At 46.7% G+C, this 23564-nt stretch overlaps 1 pseudogene; it reads left to right on the forward strand.

Moving 5' to 3' along the window:
- The window catches only part of LOC100428989 (S-phase kinase-associated protein 1-like), a 49756-nt pseudogene extending 26686 nt beyond the window's left edge, over positions 1–23070 (forward strand).
- The last annotated feature ends 494 nt before the right edge of the window (positions 23071–23564 follow it).

The following is a 23564-nucleotide window of genomic DNA, read 5'->3' on the forward strand; positions in this document are numbered from 1 at the left end:
GTATTTTTTTAATGCTGGAATGTCTATCTGAAAGTCCTTTTTTTATAGTTACAAGGGCACAGCTCTAAAAGTTAAACATAATTGGAGAATTCCAACATCATACGGTTCGAAAGTCACTCAAAAAAGCAAACAAACAACAAAAAACCAAAAAACTAATGTCTAAGTGCACGTGAAAGGCTTGAATAATGTTATTTCATTAAATGAGAGAATTGAAGGTCAGGTGTGGTGGCTCATGCCTGTAATCCCAGCACTTTGGGAGACGAAGATGAGCGAATCACTTGAGCTCAGGAGTTTGAGATCAGCCTGGGGAAGATGACGAAACCCTGTCTCTACAAAAAATACAAATTTAGCCATGTGCAGTGGTATGCACCTGTAGTCCCAGCTACTTGGGAGGCTGAGGCAAGAGAACTGCTTGTGCCCAGGAGACAGAGGTTGCTTGTGTCCAGGAGCAGAGATCATGCCACTGCACTCCTGTCTGGGCAACTGGAGTGAAATCCTGTCTCCAAAAAAAAAAGAGATTTGGAAAAAGCAAATTTTCTAAATTCCTATTTAGAATTATAAATTCCTATTCATAATTTTATGTAATAAGTACATGTAAAGATTTGCGTAAATAACTGATATAATGAAAATATGGGCCAGGCGCGATGGCTCACGCCTATAATTCCAGCACTTTGGGAAGCTGAGGCAGGCGGATCATTTGAGGTCAAGAGTTTGAGACCAGCCTGGCCAACATGGTGAAACCCTGTCTCCACTAAAAATACAAAAATTAGCCAGGCGTGGTGGTGGGCGCCTGTAATTCCAGCTACTCAGGAGGCTGAGGAAGGGGAATCACTTGAACCCAGGAGGTGGAGGTTGCTGTGAGCCGAGATTGCGCCACTGCACTCCAGCCTGCGCAATACAGTGAGACTCTGTCTCAAAAAAAAAAAAAAAAAAAGTATGACTAGACATTTGACTATTTCATCCATATGCCTAAAAGGTATTTTATTTTATTATTACTATTATTATTATTTTTTGCAGTGCAGTGGCATAATCTAGGCTCACTGCAACCTCCACCTCCCGGGTTCAAGAATTCTCTGCTCAGTCTCCCAAGGAGCAGGGATTACAGGTGCCTGCCACCATGCCTGGCTAATTTTTGTATTTTTAGTGGAGACAGGGTTTCACCATCTTGGCTAGGCTGGTCTTGAACTCCTGACCTCGTGATCCACCCACCTCAGCCTCCCAAAGTGCTGGGATTACAGGCATGAGCCACCGCGCCTGGCCTTATTTATTATTTTAGAAATGGGGTCTTACTCCTTATTTTAGAAATGGGGTCTTACTCTGTTGTCCAGGGTGGAATGCAGTGCTTTGCTCATAGCTTACTGCAGCCTTGACCTCCTGGGCTCAACTGATCCTCCCACCTCAGCCTCCCTCATGGCTGGGACTATAGGTGCAGGCCACCACTACTGGTTTTTATTTTTTATTTGTAGAGATGGGATCTTGCTATGCTGCCCAGGCTGGTCTCAACCTCCTGGCCTCAAGGGAGCCTCCCAACTTGGCCTCCCAAAGTGCTGGAATTACCGTTTCTTTTTTTGTAAATTAAATTAAATTTTACTTTTTAGACAGGATCTAGCTCTGTCGCTCAGGCTGGACTGTAGTGGTACAAAATCACAGCTCACTGCAACCTTAACCACCTGGGTTCAAGCTGTCTTCCTGTCTCAGTCTCCTGCGTAGCTGGGAGTCCAAACACATGCCACCATGCCCAGCTAATTTTTCATTTTTTTCTAGAGACAGGGATCTCACTATGATGCCCAGGTTGGTCTTGAACTCCCAGGCTCAAGTGATGCCTCCACCTCAGCCTCCTAAAAGCAGTGGGATTACAGGTATGAGCCACCACACCTGGCTCAAAACCTTTTTCATGAAGAAAAACATTGGAGATATTAGAAACATAAGAGTAGTCATTGTATTAGTTTTTTTTTTTTTTTTTTTTTTTGGACAGTCTCACTCTGTCACCCACACTGGAGTGCAATGGCGTGATCTTGGCTCACTGCAACGTCTACCTCCTGGGATCAAGTGATTCTCATGCCTCAGCCTCCCAGGTAGTTGAGATTACAGGTGAGCACCACAATGCCTGGCTAATTTTCATATTTGTAGTAGAGATGGAGTTTTTCCATGTTGCCCAGACTGGGCTCGAACTCCTGGCCTCAAGCAGTCCACTTGCCTCAGCCTCCCAAAGTGCTGGGATTACGGATGTGTGCCCCCATGCCTGGCCTCGTATTTGGCACTTTATTTCGAACCCTAGCATTCTAAAAGTGAGAGGGCTTTGGATGCCATCCCTGTAACTCTCTCCTTGAAATAGGAATCCCCGCCGGCTGCAGTGGTTCACACCCGTAATCCCAGCACTTCGGGAGGCCAAGGTGGGCGGATCACGACGTCAGGCGATCGAGACCATCCTGGCTAACACGGTGAAACCCCGTCTCTACTAAAAAATACAAAAAATTAGCCGGGCAAGGTAGTGGGCGCCTATAGTCCCAGCTACTCAGGAGGCTGAGGCAGGAGAATGGTGTGAACCCAGGAGGTGGAGCTTGCAGTGAGCCGAGATCACACCACTGCACTCCAGCCTGGGCAACAGAGCAAGACTCCATCTCAAAAAAAAAAAAAAAAAAAAAAAGAATAAAAGAAATAGGAATCCCCTCTACAAATCACAGTAAGTGATTGTCCTTTTTCCACCTGAAGGTCTCTTGCAGTAGGAAACCCACTGCCCCAGAGGAGCAGTCCAGAGCTTCCTGACTAACAAGTTCTTCCTGGCCGGGCTCGGTGGCTCATGCCTACTATCCCAACACTTTGGGAGGCCGAGGCTGGTGGATCACCTGAGGTCAGGAGTTTGAGGCCAGCCTGGACAACATGGTGAAACCCTGTTTCTACTAAAAATACAAAAATTAGCCAGGCGTGGTGGTACAAGCCTGTAATCCCAGCTCCTTGGAGGCTAAGGCAGGAGAATCACTTGAACCCAGCAGGCAGAGGTTGCAGTGAGCTGAGATCGCACCACTGCACTCCCGCCTGGGCGACAACAGAGAGACTCCATCTCAAAAATAAAGTTCTTCACATTAAAGCAAAGTGTCTTCTGCTGATTTCCACCTGGTTGCCCAATTCTGCTCTCCAACTCTGATTCTTGTCCATATGACAGGCTCTTCACTATTTCAAGAAAGTGATGACATTGCCAAGCCATCTTTTTTAAGCTAACCATCTCCAATTTTTTCATGTTTCTGATATGTCATCGTTTCCAGATGTTTTTAGAAATTCAGAATGATTTTAGGATTACATGAAATTAAAAAGGAGTTAGATGAAAATAGCTCTGGATCTGAACAAGGAAAGGAAAGGAATCTTGCTCATAGTAGGACTACTTCATGTCATCTCAGTCCTCACGGCTGCACACTAAGGCCGACTGTTGGTCAAGACTTACTGTCCTGCAAGTGACAGACAACCTAACTCAACCTGGCTTAAGCAAAACAAATAAATACACTAATGAGGAGCTAAAAAGTCCCACAATTGACCTCAGCCTTCAGTATAACTTGAGCAGGAACTTGCAGAGACTAAAAGAAATTTCGTCTTCACCCTTTGAAAGTTTGCAGAAAAAAAATCAACTCACAAAAGACAGATTCATTGGAGAAAAGGGATACAAATCTTTTTTTTTTTTTTTTTTGAGCCAGAGTTTCTGCTTTCTCACCTAGGCTGGGTGCAGTGGTGTGACCTTGGCTCACTGCAACTTCCGCCTCCTGAGTTCAAGTGATTCTTCTGCCTTAGCCCCCAAGTAGCTGAGATTACAGGTGCGTGCCACCACAACCGGGTAATTTTTGTATTTTTAGTAGCAATGAGGTTTCACCATGTTGGCAAGGCTGCGTTCGAAGTCCTAGCCTCAAGTGATCTGCCCGCCTCGGCCTCCCAAAATGTTGGGATTACAGGCATGAGCCACAGTGCCTGGCCACGAATCTTAGTACGTATTTGGGGAGAACCACAGAGTGATTACCCAACCCACAGTGGTTCAGAAGTTTATATACCATCCTGGTAAAATAGCTTATGGGAGGACGGGAAGAGAGGAAATCTATTGAGGGGATTACTAGGAAGAATGAGTGGATCAGGGAACAGAGAAGGACTTGGACAAGCCAGTCACGGTGGCTCACGCCTATAATCCCAGCATTTTAGGAGGCCAAAGCCGGTGGATCACTTGAGGTCAGGAGTTTGAGACCAGCCTGACCAACACGGCAAAATTAGCCAGACGTGGTGTCACAAGCCTATAATCCCAGCTACTGGGGAGGTTGAGGCAGCAAGAATTGCTTGAACCCGGAAGGCGGAGGTTGCAGTGAGCTGAGATTGCACCATTGCCCTCCAGCCTAGGGGTCAGAGTGAGACTCCCTCTCAGAAAAAAAAAAAAAAGAAAAAAACTTGGAGATTATCTTGGGAGAAGGTCTGTTCAGGTGTGGTTACATTCTTGGTCTAACAAGGAGGGGAAAGAAAACACAGTAGGTTTTTTTTTGGCGGGTCTAGATTTCAGTCAGATAAAGGAACTTCAGTGTTATCCTGTGCTTTGGGAGGGATGGCTGGGGAGGGGAAGGTCAGAGAGGCCTTGAGGCTTCTTCAGTTTACCACATTGAAGTGCCATATGTTGGTTTCTGTGCTCCAGCAAACTCAAATGATGACACTAGGTCCCGGTTTCTGGCCACCTCTCAACAATGTTATCTTCTGTATTGCCTTCATTCTTGGTCAAAACTGGTGGCTCCATGGCCTGGGGTAGTGGCTCATGCCTAGAGTCCCGGCACTTTGGGAGGCAGAGGCTGGAGGATCACTTGAGGTCAGGAGTTTGAGGCCAGCCAGGCCAATATGGTGAAACCCCATCTCTACTAAAAATACAAAGAATTATCTGGGCATGGTGGTGTATGCCTGTAATTCCAGCTACTTGGGAGAAGGAGATAGGAGGATCGTTTGAACCCGGGAGGTGGAGGTTGCAGTGAGCAGAGATTGTGCTGCTGCACTCCAGCCGGGGTGACAGAGAGAGATTGTCTAAAAAAAAAAAAAAAAAAAAAGAATTAACTGGGCATGGTGGCTTGCCTGTAGTTCAGCTACTTGGAAGGCAGAGTTGGGAGGATCTCCTGAGCCAGGGAGGTTGAGCAGTGGAGCCTGTGGTGAGCTGTGAACACGCCACACAAGTATACTCCAGACTGGGTGACAGAGCGAGACCCTGTCTTCAAGAAAGCAAGAACAAAAAAATCACTTTTAGTGACTCCTGCAACTGTAGGCTCACATCCTCCCCAAGTTCAAGTATATCAGGGAGAGGTACACTCTCCCCAAGTTCAAGTACATCAGTAAAAAAGCACTTGATGTTCCAATAAAAGTTTCATTGTATGGCACTGGCTCTGACTGCATGATATGCCTGCCTGTGAACCAGTGATTTGGCCAGGGACACGGTAAGTCTTGCTGGTGGTCAGCGTCCCATATCACCTCTGAAGTTAAGGGCAGTGACGCATGATCCAAAATGTATGGACTACAAGTGGCAGAGGCGTGTTTCCCCAGAAGCAAATCTGGATGCTGTTACCCAAAGGAAAGGAAACCAGATCACCCACGTCCAGTTATTATTTTATTTTACTATTTTATTTTTATTTTTGAGATGGAGTTTCACTTTTGTCACCTAGGCTGCAGTGCAATGGCGTGATCTCAGTTTACTGCAATCTCTGCCTCCTAGGTTCAAATGATTCTCCTGCCTCAGACTCCCAAGTTGCTGGGATTACAGGTGCCCACCACCATGCCTGGCTAGTTTTTTTTTGTTTTTGTTTTTGTTTGTATTTTTAGTAGAGATGGAGTTTTACCATGTTGGTCAGGTTGGTCTCGAACTCCTGACCTCAGGTGATCCACCCGCCTTGGCCTCCAAAAGTGCTGAGACTACAGGCATGAGCCAGCACGCCAGCCCAGTTATTATTTTAATTTTCCATTTAGATATAAGGGAACCAAAGCTCAGAGAGAGGAAACGTTTGTCCAAGGTCATTCACTTAGAAAGAGGCAGAACTGGGGTGGCTCACGCCTGTAATCCCAACACTTTGGGAGGCCGAGGTGGGTGAATCACCTGAGTTCAGGAGTTCTAGACCAGCCTGGCCAACACCACGAAACCCTGTCTCTCCTAAAAATACAAAAATTAGCCGGGCGTGGTGGTGCACGCCTGTAATCCCAGCTGCTCGGGAAGGTGAGGCAGGAGAATTGCTTGAACCCAGGAGGTGGAGGTTGCAGGGAGCCGAGATCACACCACTGCACTTCAGCCTGGGCGACACAACGACACTCCATCTCAAAAACAAACAAACAAAAACCAAACCAAAACAAAACAAAAACAAAACAAAGAAAGAGACAGAACTGGGATTTATGCATGTTTGTCTGCAAAGCCATTCTTTTCTCCTTCTTCCCACAGTGTCCAGGGAAGTTCTACTGACTGGAACTGAACCATAGCAAATGCATCTCCACTTTCCATGATTCAGTAGCTTTGAGTGACAAAGTAACTCATCTCCAGCCCTGGTTATTGAGAAACTCCTGAATTGTTTGCACTGAGCTACCGGTTTCATCCAGAATTCCTGGCAAAGGTGTTAGAACGGCTCCATGATTGGTCAGTGAGATCACCAGCATCTTCCCAGAACTCAGGCGCATGCTGTTGGGATGGGAAGCCAGTCACCCACTTTATTTTCATTTCCTGAAAGTGATCTGGTACCGTTTGTCATGGGTCTTTGTCTTAAGAAGCCTCAACCGTAAGCACAGAGACTGGGGACACCACCGTGGACACTGATGCTCCAGGGATGAGGTGTGCCCAGCCAGTGCAGTTTTAAGACAGAAATGTGAATGCCTTGGTCACCATGGGCACCGGTCATTATTGTTGCTCTGCAAAGCATTTCATGTATTTCTCTTATTTGTCTGTCCTGAAGACATTTGAAATGCCATTCCCAGTTAGAGTTCAGAAAGTTAAATTACGTCCCTCATCGATAGCAGAATAAACTGTGATGTAACCATGCAGATAATATGTTCATGCATGGAATACCATCCAACTGTTTAAAGGAATAAACTGGCTGAGCATGGTGCTCACAGCTATAATCTCAGCACTTTGGGAGGCCGAGGCGGGAAGATCCTTTGAGCCCGGGAGTTTGAGACTAACCTGGGCAAAATGGCAGAACTCCACCTCTACAAAAAAAAAAAAAAAAAAAAAAAAATTAGCCAGACATGGCTATAGTTCCAGCTACTCGGGAGGTCGGCTTGAGCCCAGGAAGGTGCTGCAATCAGTTGTTATTGAGTCACTGCTTTCCAGCCTGGGTGATAAACTGAGGGCTGGGTTTGGTAGCTCATGCTTATAATCCTAGCACTCTGGGAAGCTGAAACGTGAAGATCTCTTGAGCCTAGGAGTTCAAGACCATCCTGGGCATCATAGTAAGACCCTGTTTTTTGTTGTTGTTGTTGTTGTTTGTTTGTTTGTTTTTTGAGACAGAGTTTTGCTCTTGTTGCAATGGAGTGCAATGGAGTGATATGTGGGCTACATAAGAGGTAAAAATGTAAACACATACACAGGCACTTCAAGATGATAGGTCCTTGAAATAAGAGGTGGGGGTTTTAAGTGGTAAAGAGGAAACAGAGCCATCAATTTTATTTCTTTCTTTTTTTTTTGAGATGGAGTCTGGCTCTGTCACCCAGACTGGAGTGCAGTGGTGTGATCTCAGCTCACTTCAGCCTCCGCTTCCCGGGTTCAAGCAATTCTCCTGCCTCAGCCTCCCTAGTAGCTGGGATTATGGGTGCTCACCACCACGCTTAGCTACTTTTTTGTATTTTTAGTAGATACAGGGTTTCACTGTGTTGGCCAGGCTGGTCTCGAACTCCTGACCTCAGGCGATCCACCCACTTCAGCCTCCCAAAGTGTTGGGATTACAGGCGTGAGCCACCGCGCCTGGCTAGGACCCTGTTTTTATAATAAATTAAAAAATAAGCCAACCGTGTTGTCGCATGCCTGGGCTCCCAGCTACTCAGGAGGCTGATGCAGGAGAATTGCCTGAGCCCAAGGAGGTTGAGGCTGCAGTGAGCTATGATCATACCACTGCACCGCATGCCAGCTGTGTGACAGAGCAAGATTCTGTCTCAAAAAAAAAAAAAAGAATAAACTGGGCTGACCGTATATCAGTATTGGTAAATCTCTAAAACATAATGTTGAGGAAAAAAAGCAAGTTGTAGAAGGAGGCACACAAAGTCAGGGATATGTGGGCTACATAAGAGGTAAAAATGTAAACACATACACAGGCACTTCAAGATGATAGGTCCTTGAAATAAGAGGTGGGGGTTTTAAGTGGTAAAGAGGAAACAGAGGCATCAATTTTATTTCCTTCTTTTTTTTTTGAGATGGAGTCTGGCTCTGTCACCCAGACTGGAGTGCAGTGGTGAGATCTCGGCTCACTGCAACCTCTGCCTCCCGGGTTCAAGTGATTCTCCTGCCTCAGCCTACCCAGTAGCTGGGATTACAGGCACCCACCACCATGTCCAACTAATTTTTGAATTTTTAGTATGGACAGGGTTTCACCATGTTGTCCAGGATGGTCTTGAACTCCTGACCTTAGGTGATTTGTCCGCCTCGGCCTCCCAAAGTGCTGGGATTACAGGCGTGAGCCATTGCACCCGGTCATTTGTTGTTGTTGTTGTTGTTTGAGACGGATCTCACTCTGTATTGCAGGCTGGAGGGCAGTGACCCAGTCTCGGCTCACTGCAACCTCTGCCTCCCAGGTTCAAATGATTTTGTGCCTCAGCCTCTCAAGTAGCTGGGATTACAAGTGGTGCCACCATGCCAGTCTAATTTTTGTATTTTTAGTAGAGTCAGGGGCTTTGCTATGTTAGCCAGGCTGTCTCGAACTTCTGACCTCAAGTGATCCGCCTGCCTTGGCCTCCCAAATTGCTGGAATTTCAGATGTGAGCCACCTCGCTCAGCCTCAATTTTATTTTTGAAACTTGGTGGGGGGTACAAAGATGTTTGTCATGCTATTCTCTATGCTTTTTGTTTAAATGAAGTCTTTGGCAACGAAATTTCCTCTGCACCCCAGTCATGGTCAGATTTTCATCTCAATGCTGTATTGGTCAGGAGTCAGTGACAGACATAATCTACTCTAGCTGGCTAGCTAGTTTAGGCTGAAGGAGAATTAATATTGATTACAGAATTGATCAGGAGGCTGAAGGTACCCCTCTGAGTTTTAGAAGGGGGAAGATACGCCAGACATGCTGGTTCATGGCTATAATTCCATCACTTTGGGAGGCCAAGGCGGGCAGATCACCTGAGGTCAGGCGTTTAAGACCAGCCTGGCCAACATGGTGAAACTCTGTCTTTACTAAAAATACAAAAAAATTAGCCAGGCATGGTGGCACACGCTTATAGTCCCAGGTACTTGGGAGGCTAGGACACGAGAATTGCTTGAACCCGGGCAGTGGAGGTTGCAGTGAGCTGAGATCGTGCCACTGTACTTCAGCCTGGGGGACAGAGTGAGACTCCGTCTCAAAAAAATAAAAAATTAAAAAAAAAAAAAGAAGGCCAGGCACGGTGGCTCATGCCTGTAATCCCAGCACTTTGGGAAGCCGAGGCAGGTGGATCACGACGTCAAGAGATCGAGACCATCCTGGCCAACATGGTGAAATCCCGTCTCTACTAAAAATACAAAAATTATTCGGGTGTGGTAATGTGAACCTGTAATCCCAGCTACTCGGGAGGCTGAGACAGGATAATCGCTTGAACCCGGGGGGCGGAGATCATGCCTCTGCACTCCAACCTGGACAGCTGAGCGAGACTCCATCCCCTCTCCCTCCACCAAACAAAAAAAAAAAAAAGAAAAAAGAAAGGAAGAAAAAGAAAGAAAAGAAAAAAAGAAGTGGGAGGTCAGGCAGCAAGGAAATTACTGACTCTTTTGTTACTGGCTGGTTTGGGAAGACACTGTGGGAAAGCCAGATTCCACAGGAATGACCCTTGCCACGAGAAACAGTGGAAGCAGCAGGATAAGGATAAGAAGGGGGGGTCTTATCCTTGTTGCTTCCTGCTGGTTGATGGAACCTCATCAGCATCTGGAATCCTAGAGCTTGGGAATTGTGGTTCTTAACCTTCCAGCCTCTGCTATGGAGGAAGACCCACCCTAGGAGAAGGCAGGAAATGTTGATCCACCCACTGTATGTACTTCTCACAGAAGCCATCTGGTTCATCTCTTTTAGCTTCTACACACCCGGTCCTCCAGCTCTGAACTTCCACCTTTGCCCCCACTCTGAACTCTTACCACCAGCCTTCGTAATAGATTGGGGTGGGCAGTTGGAGCGACTCTTAGTGAAAAGCAATGCCATTCAGTAGGCACTATTATAAGATGGCATGTTTATGCATGTAGGACGCTGGCACAGAATTGGTACGAATGCATTAGTTCTAGAAAGATATCTGAGGTCACAGTGGACCACAGCTAGCTAGATGGTCCGGGGAAGGCAGTAGTGTTTAGTGGTAAAAGAGCTTGGCTCTGAGCTGGGCACAGTGGCTCACACCTGTAATCCCAGCACTTTAGGAGGCTAAGGTGGGTGGATCACAAGGTCAGGAGTTCGAGGCCAGCCTGACCAGCATGGTGAAACCCCATCTCTTCTAAAAACACAAAAAATTAGCTGGGCATTGTGGTACGTGCCTGAAATCCTAGCTACTTGGGAGCCAAGATAGCACCACTGCACTCCAGCCTGGGCAACAAAGGCAGACTCCATCTCAAAAAAAAAAAAAAAAAAAAATATATATATATATATACACACACACACACACACACACACACATATGTATACACACACACACACACACACACACACAAAGGGTTTGGGACAGACTGTGCACCTGGTGAGGCCAAAGTAACCTTTAGGTGTTACTCCTAGGTGGATCAGATAGAGAGAGAGGGTGGGGAACTAACAACAACTACCTGTTGAGTCAAATGCCAAACGTGTGCTCCATGTGGCCAGGGGCTAGGGCAGAGCTTGGCTGCGGCCCCTGGAGGCAGTCAACTGTGTTATCTATCACCAGGCACTCCTACCTACTGTGTCCAGAATTTATTCATTCCGGTGAGTTCTTGGTCTTGCTGACTTCAAGAATGAAGCCGTGGACCTTCGTGGTGAGTGTTACAACTCTTAAAGATGGCATGTCCGGAGTTTGTTCCTTCAGATGTTCAGATGTGTCTGGAGTTTATTCCTTCCGGTGGGTTCGTGGTCTCGCTGACTTCAGGAGTAAAGCTGCAGACCTTCACAGTGAGTGTTACAGCTCTTAAAGGTGGCGTGTCCAGAGTCGTTTGTTCTTCCCGGTGGGTTTGTGGTCTTGCTGACTTTAGGAATGAAGCTGCGGATCCTTGCGGTGAGTGTTACAGCTCATAAAGGTAGTGCAGACCCAAAGAGTGAGCAGCAGCAAGATTTATTGAGAAGAGCAAAAGAACAAAGCTCCCACATCATGGAAGGGGACCCGAGTGGGTTGCTGCTGCTGGCTCGAGTGGCCAGCTTTTATTCCCTTATTTGGTCCCACCCACATCCTGCTGATTGGTCCATTTTACAGAGTACTGATTGGTGCATTTACAATCCTTTAGCTAGACACAGAGTGCTCATTGGTGAGATTTTACAGAGTGCTGATTGGTGCATTTACAATCCTTTAGCTAGACATAAAAGTTCCCCAAGTTCCCACCCAACCCAGAAGCCCAGCTGTCTTCATCTCTTACTACCATGTGAGGGGTGGGGACAAGTGAAAGGAAGAAGAACCTGCAGCAAAAGCAGTTTTGATTTTTATCACTTTTTAGAAAGTTCTCCCATGTGACCAGCAGCAGCAACCCACTCACTCTTCCTCAAATGGAAATGGAATCTACTGGAAGTCTGTGGGGGCTCTGGAAATCAGTGGCTGCCCAAAGGTGCAGGTTGCGAAGATGGGTGGGAGCTGAGAAGGAGCTGTGGAGAGGAGTCCTGCAGGTGATGGCCAGTAGGGATACTGCAACTGTGATGTCCCCGAGAGAGCTTCTTATCACCTCTTCATCTCCTGGGTATTAGCATCTAAGTGACAGTGCTTAGGTGTGCCTGGGCTCCTGGCTCCCAGGAGGTGAAAAGTACCACCAGGAGCTGTTCAATTCTAATCAGATATTTCTGCTTGGGAAAGGTTCTCAACCTGTAGCCTCCTCTAAGTTACAAAGGGAACTTAGCAAGTGTTAGAAAACTGTTAGAGACAGACTGGTACCTAATGAGGACTTTCTTAGGTAGAAGATATATTCATAGATAAAATGTCACATAAAATTAAGAAACTCTTTCAAATAAATATGTATTTTATTAAATTCAGTAGTGATAACATATGGCCGGGCGCGGTGGCTCACGCCTGCAATCCCAGCACTTTGGGAGGCTGAAGCGGGCAGATTACAAGGTCAAGAGATCGAGACCATCCTGACCAACATGATGAAACTCCATTTCTACTAAAAATACAAAAATTAGCCGGGCGTGGTGGCGGAAGCCTGCAGTCCTCGCTACTCTGGAGGCTGAGGCAGGAGAATTGCTTAAACCCGAGAGGCGGATGCTGCAGTGAGCTGAGATCACACCACTGCACTCCAGCCTGGGCGACAGATAGAGACTCTGTCTCCAAAAAAAAAAAAAAAAAAAAAAAAAAAAAAAAAAAAAAAAAAAAAATTGACGACATAATGCTGAAAAATAGCAGTAGATAGAAACACTAAAAGTATTCCCTCAGTCTGCAGATAATGACTGCTTGGTGAATATATGCATGAGAGGATGAGACGGGGAGAAGGAAGCAGGAGGATCTGAGTCCCCAGCCCTTATGATTTCCATATCCACTAGGCAGGACCGGTTACAGAATTTGCAGAACTCAGTGCTGATAGAAAATGTGAGCTCATTGTTAATAACTTATTAGGAATTTAAGGCCGGGCGCGGTGGCTCATGCCTGTAATCCCAGCACTTTGGGAGGCTGAGGTGGGTGGATCACCTGAGGTCAGGAGTTTGAGACCAGCCTGACCAACATGGAGAAACCCCATCTCTACTGAAAAAAAAAAAAAATACAAAATTTGCCAGGCATGGTGGCGCGTGCCTGTAATCCCAGCTACTCAGGAGGCTGAGGCAGGAGAATCGCTTGAACCTGGGAGGCAGAGGTTGCGGTGAGCCAAGATCGCACCATTTCACTCCAGCCTGGGCAACAAGAGTGAAACTCCATCTCAAAAACAAACAAACAAACAAACAAACACCCACAAAGAATTTCAGCCAGGCGTGATGGCTGAGGCCAGGCATGGTGGCTCATGCCTGTAATCCCAGCACTTTGGGAGGCTGAGGTGGGCGGATCACTTGAGGTCAGGAGTTTGAGACCAGCCTGGACAACATGGTGAAATCCCATCTCTACTAAAAATGAAAAATTAGCCGGTGTGGTGGCACGCACCTGTAGTCCCAGCTACTCAGGAGGCTGAGGCAGGAGAATCGCTTGAACCCAGGAGGCGGAGGTTGCAGTGAGCCGAGATCGCTCCACTGCACTCCAGCCTCGGCGACAAAGTGAGACTGCATCTCAAAAAAAAAAAAAAAAAAAAAAAAGAATTTTAAGATAGTAACAGAAGAGCGTTAAATTAAATGTAAGGGCTTTTTAAGTGTGGGATCCTGTATGATGGTATAGGTCACACATACTCAAAGCTGGCCTGCTGCTAGGGGATTCTCCCCAAATAGACTGGATGCGGCAATGGTCACTCTACTGGAATCCCCTTTTTCATGCTGGGAAGTTAGGTGAGCAGGCCGACAAGACATATTTGTGGACTATCACAGTATGTGAAGCTCAATGGGCTCCTATTGCCCATCTTCTATTCTTTCTTTCTTTTATAGAGACAGGGTCTCCTTATGTTGGTCAGGCTGGTCTCCAACTCCCAACCTCAGGTGATCTACCTGCCTCAACCTCCCAAAGTGCTGGGATTACAGGAGTGAGCTACCATGCCTGGCCTTTTCTTTTTATCTACAAGCAATCTTTCGTTTGTTTGTTTTTAAACCATTTTCTCGGTGTGGGGTGCTGGGAAAAACAGAGCTCCCTCCTTTAGGATGCTCATAGTCTAGTGAGGCAGACAGTTTGTGTGTTTGCTTTTTGAGATGAGGTCTACTTCTGTCACCCAGGCTGGAGTGCAGTGGTATGATCTTGGCTCATGCAACCTCCCAGGTTCAAGCGATCTTCCCACTTCAACCTCCCAAGGAGCTGGGATTCCAAACATGTGCCACTGCACCCAGCTAATTTTTGTATTTTTTTTTTAGTAGCCACAGGGTTTCACCCTGTTGCCCAGGCTGGTCTCGAACTCCTGGCCTCAAGAGATCTGCCTGCCTCAGTCTCCCAAAGTGCTGGGATTACAGGTGTGAGTCACTGTGCTTGGCCTTGAGGGAGATAATTTTGCAAGCAAAGAATTAAAATGCTGTGGAATCCTCAGTGCACGGGACATACATGAAGGTCTGAGAGAGGGGTCCCAACTTGGCCTGGGGGAGGCAAGAAATGTCCTCAATGGGCCATTCCAAAGACCATGGACTTTGCATATGGTGGACACGGAGCTAGGGTTCTGATTTGTGTTTAGAACATCACGTGGCTGAGTGCGGTGGTAGCTCACGCCTGTAATCCTAGAATTCTGAGAGGCCAGGGTGGGTGGACCACTTGAGCCAGGAGTTCAAGACCAGCCTGGGCAACATGGCGAAACCCTGCCTCTATAAAATATACAAAAATTAGCTGGATATGGTGGTGCGTGCCTGTAGTCTCGGCTACTTAGGAGGCTGAGGGGCGGGATGATCGCTTGAGCCCAAGAGGTCGAGGCTGCAGTGAGCTGGGATCGTGCCACTGCACTCCAACCTAAGTGACAGAGTAAGACCCTGTCTCAAAGCCCCCAAAAACAGGCTGGGCACGGTGGCTTATGCCTGTAATCCTGGCACTTTGGGAGGCCGACGCAGGCAGATCATGAGATCAGGAGTTCGAGACCAGCCTGACCAACATGGCGAAACCCCATCTCTACTGAAAAAAAAAAAAAATACAAAATTTGCCAGGCATGGTGGCGCGTGCCTGTAATCCCAGCTACTCAGGAGGCTGAGGCAGGAGAATCGCTTGAACCTGGGAGGCAGAGGTTGCGGTGAGCCAAGATCGCACCATTTCACTCCAGCCTGGGCAACAAGAGTGAAACTCCATCTCAAAAACAAACAAACAAACAAACAAACACCCACAAAGAATTTCAGCCAGGCGTGATGGCTGAGGCCAGGCATGGTGGCTCATGCCTGTAATCCCAGCACTTTGGGAGGCTGAGGTGGGCGGATCACTTGAGGTCAGGAGTTTGAGACCAGCCTGGACAACATGGTGAAATCCCATCTCTACTAAAAATGAAAAATTAGCCGGTGTGGTGGCACGCACCTGTAGTCCCAGCTACTCAGGAGGCTGAGGCAGGAGAATCGCTTGAACCCAGGAGGCGGAGGTTGCAGTGAGCCGAGATCGCTCCACTGCACTCCAGCCTCGGCGACAAAGTGAGACTGCATCTCAAAAAAAAAAAAAAAAAAAAAAAAGAATTTTAAGATAGTAACAGAAGAGCGTTAAATTAAATGTAAGGGCTTTTTAAGTGTGGGATCCTGTATGATGGTATAGGTCACACATACTCAAAGCTGGCCTGCTGCTAGGGGATTCTCCCCAAATAGACTGGATGCGGCAATGGTCACTCTACTGGAATCCCCTTTTTCATGCTGGGAAGTTAGGTGAGCAGGCCGACAAGACATATTTGTGGACTATCACAGTATGTGAAGCTCAATGGGCTCCTATTGCCCATCTTCTATTCTTTCTTTCTTTTATAGAGACAGGGTCTCCTTATGTTGGTCAGGCTGGTCTCCAACTCCCAACCTCAGGTGATCTACCTGCCTCAACCTCCCAAAGTGCTGGGATTACAGGAGTGAGCTACCATGCCTGGCCTTTTCTTTTTATCTACAAGCAATCTTTCGTTTGTTTGTTTTTAAACCATTTTCTCGGTGTGGGGTGCTGGGAAAAACAGAGCTCCCTCCTTTAGGATGCTCATAGTCTAGTGAGGCAGACAGTTTGTGTGTTTGCTTTTTGAGATGAGGTCTACTTCTGTCACCCAGGCTGGAGTGCAGTGGTATGATCTTGGCTCATGCAACCTCCCAGGTTCAAGCGATCTTCCCACTTCAACCTCCCAAGGAGCTGGGATTCCAAACATGTGCCACTGCACCCAGCTAATTTTTGTATTTTTTTTTTAGTAGCCACAGGGTTTCACCCTGTTGCCCAGGCTGGTCTCGAACTCCTGGCCTCAAGAGATCTGCCTGCCTCAGTCTCCCAAAGTGCTGGGATTACAGGTGTGAGTCACTGTGCTTGGCCTTGAGGGAGATAATTTTGCAAGCAAAGAATTAAAATGCTGTGGAATCCTCAGTGCACGGGACATACATGAAGGTCTGAGAGAGGGGTCCCAACTTGGCCTGGGGGAGGCAAGAAATGTCCTCAATGGGCCATTCCAAAGACCATGGACTTTGCATATGGTGGACACGGAGCTAGGGTTCTGATTTGTGTTTAGAACATCACGTGGCTGAGTGCGGTGGTAGCTCACGCCTGTAATCCTAGAATTCTGAGAGGCCAGGGTGGGTGGACCACTTGAGCCAGGAGTTCAAGACCAGCCTGGGCAACATGGCGAAACCCTGCCTCTATAAAATATACAAAAATTAGCTGGATATGGTGGTGCGTGCCTGTAGTCTCGGCTACTTAGGAGGCTGAGGGGCGGGATGATCGCTTGAGCCCAAGAGGTCGAGGCTGCAGTGAGCTGGGATCGTGCCACTGCACTCCAACCTAAGTGACAGAGTAAGACCCTGTCTCAAAGCCCCCAAAAACAGGCTGGGCACGGTGGCTTATGCCTGTAATCCTGGCACTTTGGGAGGCCGACGCAGGCAGATCATGAGATCAGGAGTTCGAGACCAGCCTGACCAACATGGCGAAACCCCATCTCTACTGAAAATACAAAAATTAGCTGGGCGTGGTGGCCCATGCCAGTAATCCCAGCTACTTGGGAGGAGAATTGCTTGAACCTGGGAGGCAGAGGGTGCAGTGAGCTGAGAGCGAGCCAAACCTCCAAGCTGTCCTTGTTCATTCCTAGACATAATTTTGGGAGGCACTTAGCTTATAGTTTAGAACAAAGATGATAACAGCCCTTCCCCAAAACAAACCCCTTTCTTGCCTGGGGACGAGAGTGTCTTTATAGACTAACAAATTAGTCAAAAGATGAGAATTATGGTTTAGGAGTCATGCAGTTGGAGGCTACAAGATTCTGACTGTTCCTGGAGATAGCATCACTTTGTAAAGCCTGAGGTCAGTGCTTGAGATATTTTGCAGACCCTGCCCTTGATGGATCAGCTGGCACCACCCAGGTCGATAAATTGGCTCATCTGATCCTGTGGCCCCCATCCATCTGTGTTCTTGTGGAACTCACCCAGGTGAGTTCACGTCTGACCCAACCAATCAACACTCCTGACTCACTGGCTGTCCCCCCACCCACCAAATTATCCTTAAAAACTCTGATTCCCCTATGCTCAGGGAGACTGATTTGAGTAATAATGAGACTCCAGTCTCCTGCACAGCTAACTCTGCGTGAATTACTCTTTACTGTTTTCTCTCTTGCAATTCTTCCTGTCTTGATAAATTGGCTCTGTCTAGGCAGTGGCCAAGGTGAACCCATTGGGTTATTACACTCACTGTCCTGGTGAGGCACAGCCAGGTCCTGAGCTACAACAGTGGTACCAGGCCTGGGGAGGGGGTGTGGATTCAATAGTTAATTCAGGGCTGGGTGTGGGGGCTCACGCCTGTAGTCCTAGCACTTTGGGAGGCCAAGGAGGGAAGATCACTTGAGGTCAGGAGTTTGAGACCAGCCTGTCTAATACGGTGAAACCCTGTCTCTATCAAAGATACAAAACATAGCCAGATGTTGGTGGCACGGGCTTGTGGTCCCAGCTACTCAGGAGGCTGAGGAAGGAGAATCGCTTGAACCCTGGAGGCTGAGGTTGCAGTGAATGGAGATTGTGCCACTGCACTTCCGCTTGGGCAGCAGAGTGAGACTCTCTCAGGAAAGAAAAAAAAAGGGGGGTTAAAGAGTTAATTCAGGCTGGGTGCAGTGGCTGCCTAGGTGCTGTAATTTCAACACTTAGGGAGGCTGAGGCGGGAGGATTCCTTGGGCTTAGGAGTTTGAGACCAGCCTGGGCCACATAGTGAGACCTCATCTCTGTTAAACAAACAAACAAAAAAAGAGTTAATTCAGAGATGGGATCAACTTGGGCTGTTGATTGATTGGATTAGGTGCAGGTTGAGTGGGTATTAGAGTTGAAACAATGTTCTTTTTTTTTTGCAAAGTCGAAACAATATTCTAAGATGACTAATTGGATTCTGACTTTGGTCAGATATATGGACACAAGAAAGTTAGCTTGGAGGGAAAGACTATGCATGTTATTAGTAATTTTGTAACTCAGTAAAGATATTGGGAGAACTACATGTCACTAAATGTTTTTTTGTCTTGCAGAATCACCAATGATTTTTAGTATAAATATGGCAGGTTGGAAACCTGGAAAATAGAACAAAATGAGTGGATTGGCTATCCTACCACTGAAGCAATTAAAACAGCACAACTCGGGAAGAGAAAGTCTAGGGTTCACAATTGTTTTTAGTTCTGTAATTAAGCCAATCATTCTAACACAAATATGTTATTTAAAAATAAAAACCATTTCCCTAGCTTTTATCAGTAGACTTAGAACTTATTTATTTATACTTTTAATAGACTGTGATAGAATTCAGGTACTTAAATTAAAAGATGTAGAGGGATGGTGGGGAAGGAGGATTCTTCTAAAGTTCAACTAAATTATTCAAATTAAAAAATGTCCTTAATGTTTTAATTGGTTAGTAGTCACCCTGTGTATACAACATAAATCCTTGAAATGATTAACAGGAGGGAAAGATGGGTGGCAGCCCATAATAGTCTCCTTATTTAGAAAGCATTTGGAGGCAGGTTTTATAATGCAGTCTTAAAATAGCCGCTAACCAGATTCTGATTTCAGGAGCTGTAAGAATGTGGAAGCCTTAGCCACATCACCTGAGTGGTAATTAGCATTAAACCACGCAGCAACCATTTCTCATTTCACACTTTATAGGCCCCTTAGTTCCACCTCGGCAGTAATGGAGGGAAACTATTTAGATATTCATATATGCGAGATCACACCGGGTACCCCTGTGGGGGAAATATTCCTTTGATAGAATTTAGCAAGGGGGGACCAAGTGCAGTGACTCACGCCTGCAATCCCAGCTACTCAGGAGGCTGAGGCAGGAGAATCGCTGGAACCCAGGAGGCAGAGGTTGCAGGGGGCCGAGATCGCATCACTGCACTCCAACCTGGGTGACAGAGCGAGACTCTGTCTCAAAAACAGCAACAAAAACAACAACAAAAAAGAATTTAGCAAAGGAATTCTTGTCTGTTGAAACACACCAGTTTTCAAGGTACCCAGTGCAGGTCTTAAAGCAAGGGCTTTTCTTCTCTTCCCAGCTGTGATGAGGACTCTGCCACCTTGAAGCCATGTGCTTGTCTTAGCTCAGGTTTGGGAGACAGACGCAGGGAACTACAAGGACAGAGGTACCTGTTCTCAGAGCTGCCAGGCTTCTCCTTTCTTTTATTTTTTAATTTTAATTTAATTTTGTTTTATTTTTGAGATGGTGTTGTTCTCTGTCACCCAGGCTGGAGTGCAGTGGCGCGATCTTAGCTCACTGCAACCTCTGCCTCCCAGGTTCAAGCAATTCTCCTGCTTCAGCCTCCCGAGTAGCTGGGATTACAGGTGCCTGCCACTACGCTCGGTTAATTTTGCATTTTTTTTTTTTTGAGACGGAGTTTTGTTCTTGTTGCCCAGGCTGGAGTACAGTGGCGTGATCTCGGCTCACCACAACCTCCACCTCCCGGGTTCAACCAATTCTCCTGCCTCAGCCTCCCGAGCAGCTGGGACTATAGGCGCTTGCCACCATGCCCAGCTAATTTTTGTATTTTCAGTAGAGACAAGGTTTTACCATGTCGGCCAGACTGGTCTCAAACTCCTGACCTCAGGTGATCCACCCACCTTGGTCTCCCAAAGTGCTAGGATTACATGCTTGAGCCACCGTGCCTGGCCCAGCCTTCTTCTTTCATAACTTCCTGCAGGAGGGAGTTACCACAGCAGTTGGCGGGGCAGATCAGAGGGAGACTTTGCTACCAACCTGTTAAATAATGTGATAACATATTTTTATTTTTCTTTAGAATTTTAAAATATTGAAACAGAGTCTCCTTATGTTGCCCAGACTGGTCTTGAAGTCCTGGCCTCAAATGATCCTCCTGTCTCAGTCTCCCAAAGTGTTGGGATTACAGGCATGAGCTATTGCACTCAGCTGATAACACACTTTTCATATAGGTAATGGCTCAGTGAATTTGGTTTATGAGTCTTTCCACCTAAAAGGCTGGGCAGCTGGAAGGATGAATGACATAACAGCCCTGATGATACAGGCCCTCTCTTCTCTCTGCATTGGGGACATTGGTTTTTGTCAGAGGCCAGCTGTCTCCCGGAGCACACGTTCACTGGGGCCAAAGAGTCTGCACTGGTCTGAGGGACTTCGCGTGTGGAAATCACATTACTGCCTCTTACAGGAACTCCTTGTGTTTGGAACCAGCCTAACGAGACTCCTCTCTGGGCAATAGTTGATGAAGAAGTGTTTTTTCTCTTGACAGCCCTGCTCTAGGGGTTGAAGAATGACCAAGTTGATTCGGGTTCTCAAAACTTAATCAAGCATCTTCCTAAATGGGATTATTCACATTCTTGCGGCATGTGAAGCAAAATTGGAATCTGCTTGAATATTTTTGCTGGAAGCAGGTGGAAGTTTTATAACCAGCCTTTAGGGGAAAATGCCAGATATTCTGACGGACAAAGAAGTGAGTTTGCTGAGAGAGTCGGCAGCTGGAGGGCATGCATAGGGGTCATAGACTGTACTTGGCAGCCAGGGTGGGACAGTTGCTGGCCTTGGAGGAATCGTTGAGAGATTGCTCGTCACATGGCTCTGTGTCAAAGTGTCAGACCATGAAACGCCTCCACCCTAGGTAACTTCTGGATGACTGAGCACAGAGCACATCGGGGCTAAAACAGCTACAAACCTTCCGTGAATTAGTGACAATCATTGTTTGGTTATCAACTCTTGCATGTGGGGGCCGAGCCCCTGACGGCTAAACCAGGGGAATCAAACCGCCTTCTCCACTGAGAGCCCTTAACCCATTGCTGACTTATGTTCCGGGTCCTGCTTGGACAGCCTTTCAGATTGGCTACAGGATGTGTTGATCTAGGGACTGCAAAAAAACTTCCTTCTACAAGCCAGGACTCTTAACTTTACTCAACTATCTCTTTGACAAAAGGATGTGGTTATTTTGTTTCCTTCTCTCGAGCTCAGGGACGCTGTCAATAGCTCTCTGAGGCAGAGTCTTCCAGCCGAAAACAGGTACCTCTGGGATTTAGGAGGGTATAAACGCAGGAAGTTCCCATAACTATGTACAACTTAATGTATGCATAATAATTAAAAATAGGTTTTTTGTTTGTTTGTTTGTTTTTTTGAGACAGAGTCTCGCTGTGTCACCCAGGCTGGAGTGCAATGGCACAGTCTCGGCTCACTGCAACCTCTGCCTCCCTGGTTCTAGTGATTCTCCCACCTCAACCTCCCGAGTAGCTGGAATTACAGGCATGCGCCACTACGCCCGGCTAATTTCTTATGTTTTTGGTAGAGATGATGTCTCACTATTTTGCCCAGGCTGGTCTCAAACTCCTGAGCTCAAGCGATCTGCCCATCTTGGCCTTCCAAAGTGCTGGGAAGATCATTCCTCCCAGGTCATCCCTCCCACAGCGCCCGGTCCTAAATTATTTTCAAAAAATAAAAAAGTGGAGAAAGGAATGACTTTAAATGTTCTTCCTCAGATCACCCAATATAATTTATCTCCCCCCCACCCACCCAGGCGCTATCTACTATAATATCACTCTGATATATTTCCATATATAGTATAACACATTGCTATTTAAAATGATCCTGCTTGAGCAGATGCTGCGTCGCTGCAGAGGCCCCGTCCTCTGCCTTTCCTGTTTCTCCGCTGAGGCCATCAAGCTCTCCTTAGCCTCTGGCTGGCTGTCTCCTTAAGAACCAACACCCATAATACCTTCAATTAAGTTGCTGAGTTCTGATGGAGAGATATTTGAAGTTGATGTGGAAATTGCCAAACAATCTGTGACTCTCAAGATCATGTTGGAAGATTTGGGAATGAATGATGAAGGAGATAATGACCCAGTTCCTCTGCCAAATGTTAATGCAGCAATATTAAAAAGGTTGTTCAGGCTAGGCACGGTGGCTCACGCTTGTAATCCCAGCACTCTGGGAGGCTGAGGCCGGCGGATCACATGAGATCAGGAGTTCGAGACCAGCGTGGCCAAGATGGTGAAACTCCGTCTCTACTGAAAATACAAAAGTTAGCCAGGTATGGTGGCAGCATGCCTGTAGTCCCAACTACTCAGGAGGCTGAGGCAGGAGGATCACCTGAACCCAGGAGCTGGAGGTTGCGGTGAGCTGAGATCATGCCATTGCATTCCAGCCTGGGCCACAGAGCAAGACTCCATCTCAAAAATAAATAAATAATAATAACAATTTCTTTTTTTAAAAAAAGGCAATTCAGTGGTTCACCAACCAAAAGGATGACCCTCCTCTCCTCCAGAAGCTGATGAGAACTAAGAAGAGCGAACAGATGCTATCCCTGTTTGGGACCAAGAATTCCTGAAAGTTGACCCAGGGACACTTTTTGAAGTCATTTTGGCTGTAAACTACTTAGACATCAAAGGTCTGTTTGATGTTCCATGCAAGACTGTTGCCTATTTGATCAAGGGGAAAGCTCCTGAGGAGATTCGCACGAACAGTCTTCCGTCGATACCAAAACTGACTCTACTGAGCAGGAGGAAGCCCAGGTACCCAAAGAGAACCAGCGGTGTGAAGAGACGTGAAATGTTGTGCCTGACACTGCCACACTGTAAGGATTGTTTCAAACACTGGTTGCACTGCCCTGTTTATAATTGTCAATATCAGACAAACAGTGGACAAGCACAGCAGCCTATCAATTGTATCAGCAGAATATCGTCCTTACTGTATGTGTAGTTTGAGTGCAGATTCCAAACTTACGGCTGAGTTTCCTCTAGTATGATCGAAAATTTCTTTTCTCTTTGTTGTGAATAAGACTGAACTGTGGGTTCTCTATAAGTGACATTTTGAGCTTTCTTTCCTGTAAAGCGATGTCTGCCTAGTTTATTGTCCAGTTAACTTTAGTGACCTTTTAAAAGGCAGTATGTAAATAAAACCACTTGCAAAAAATAAATAAAATAAAAGAATCTTGTTTATTTAAGTGTTTCTTTGATTATGGTCTTTTCCCCATCTAAAATAAACTGCAGGTTGGGCGAGGTGGCTCACACCTGTAATCTCAGCACTTTGGGACGGAGGCAAG

The sequence above is a fragment of the Macaca mulatta genome, chromosome 5 (assembly GCF_049350105.2).
Source record: "Macaca mulatta isolate MMU2019108-1 chromosome 5, T2T-MMU8v2.0, whole genome shotgun sequence".
In the NCBI taxonomy this organism is placed as follows: Eukaryota; Metazoa; Chordata; class Mammalia; order Primates; family Cercopithecidae; genus Macaca; species Macaca mulatta.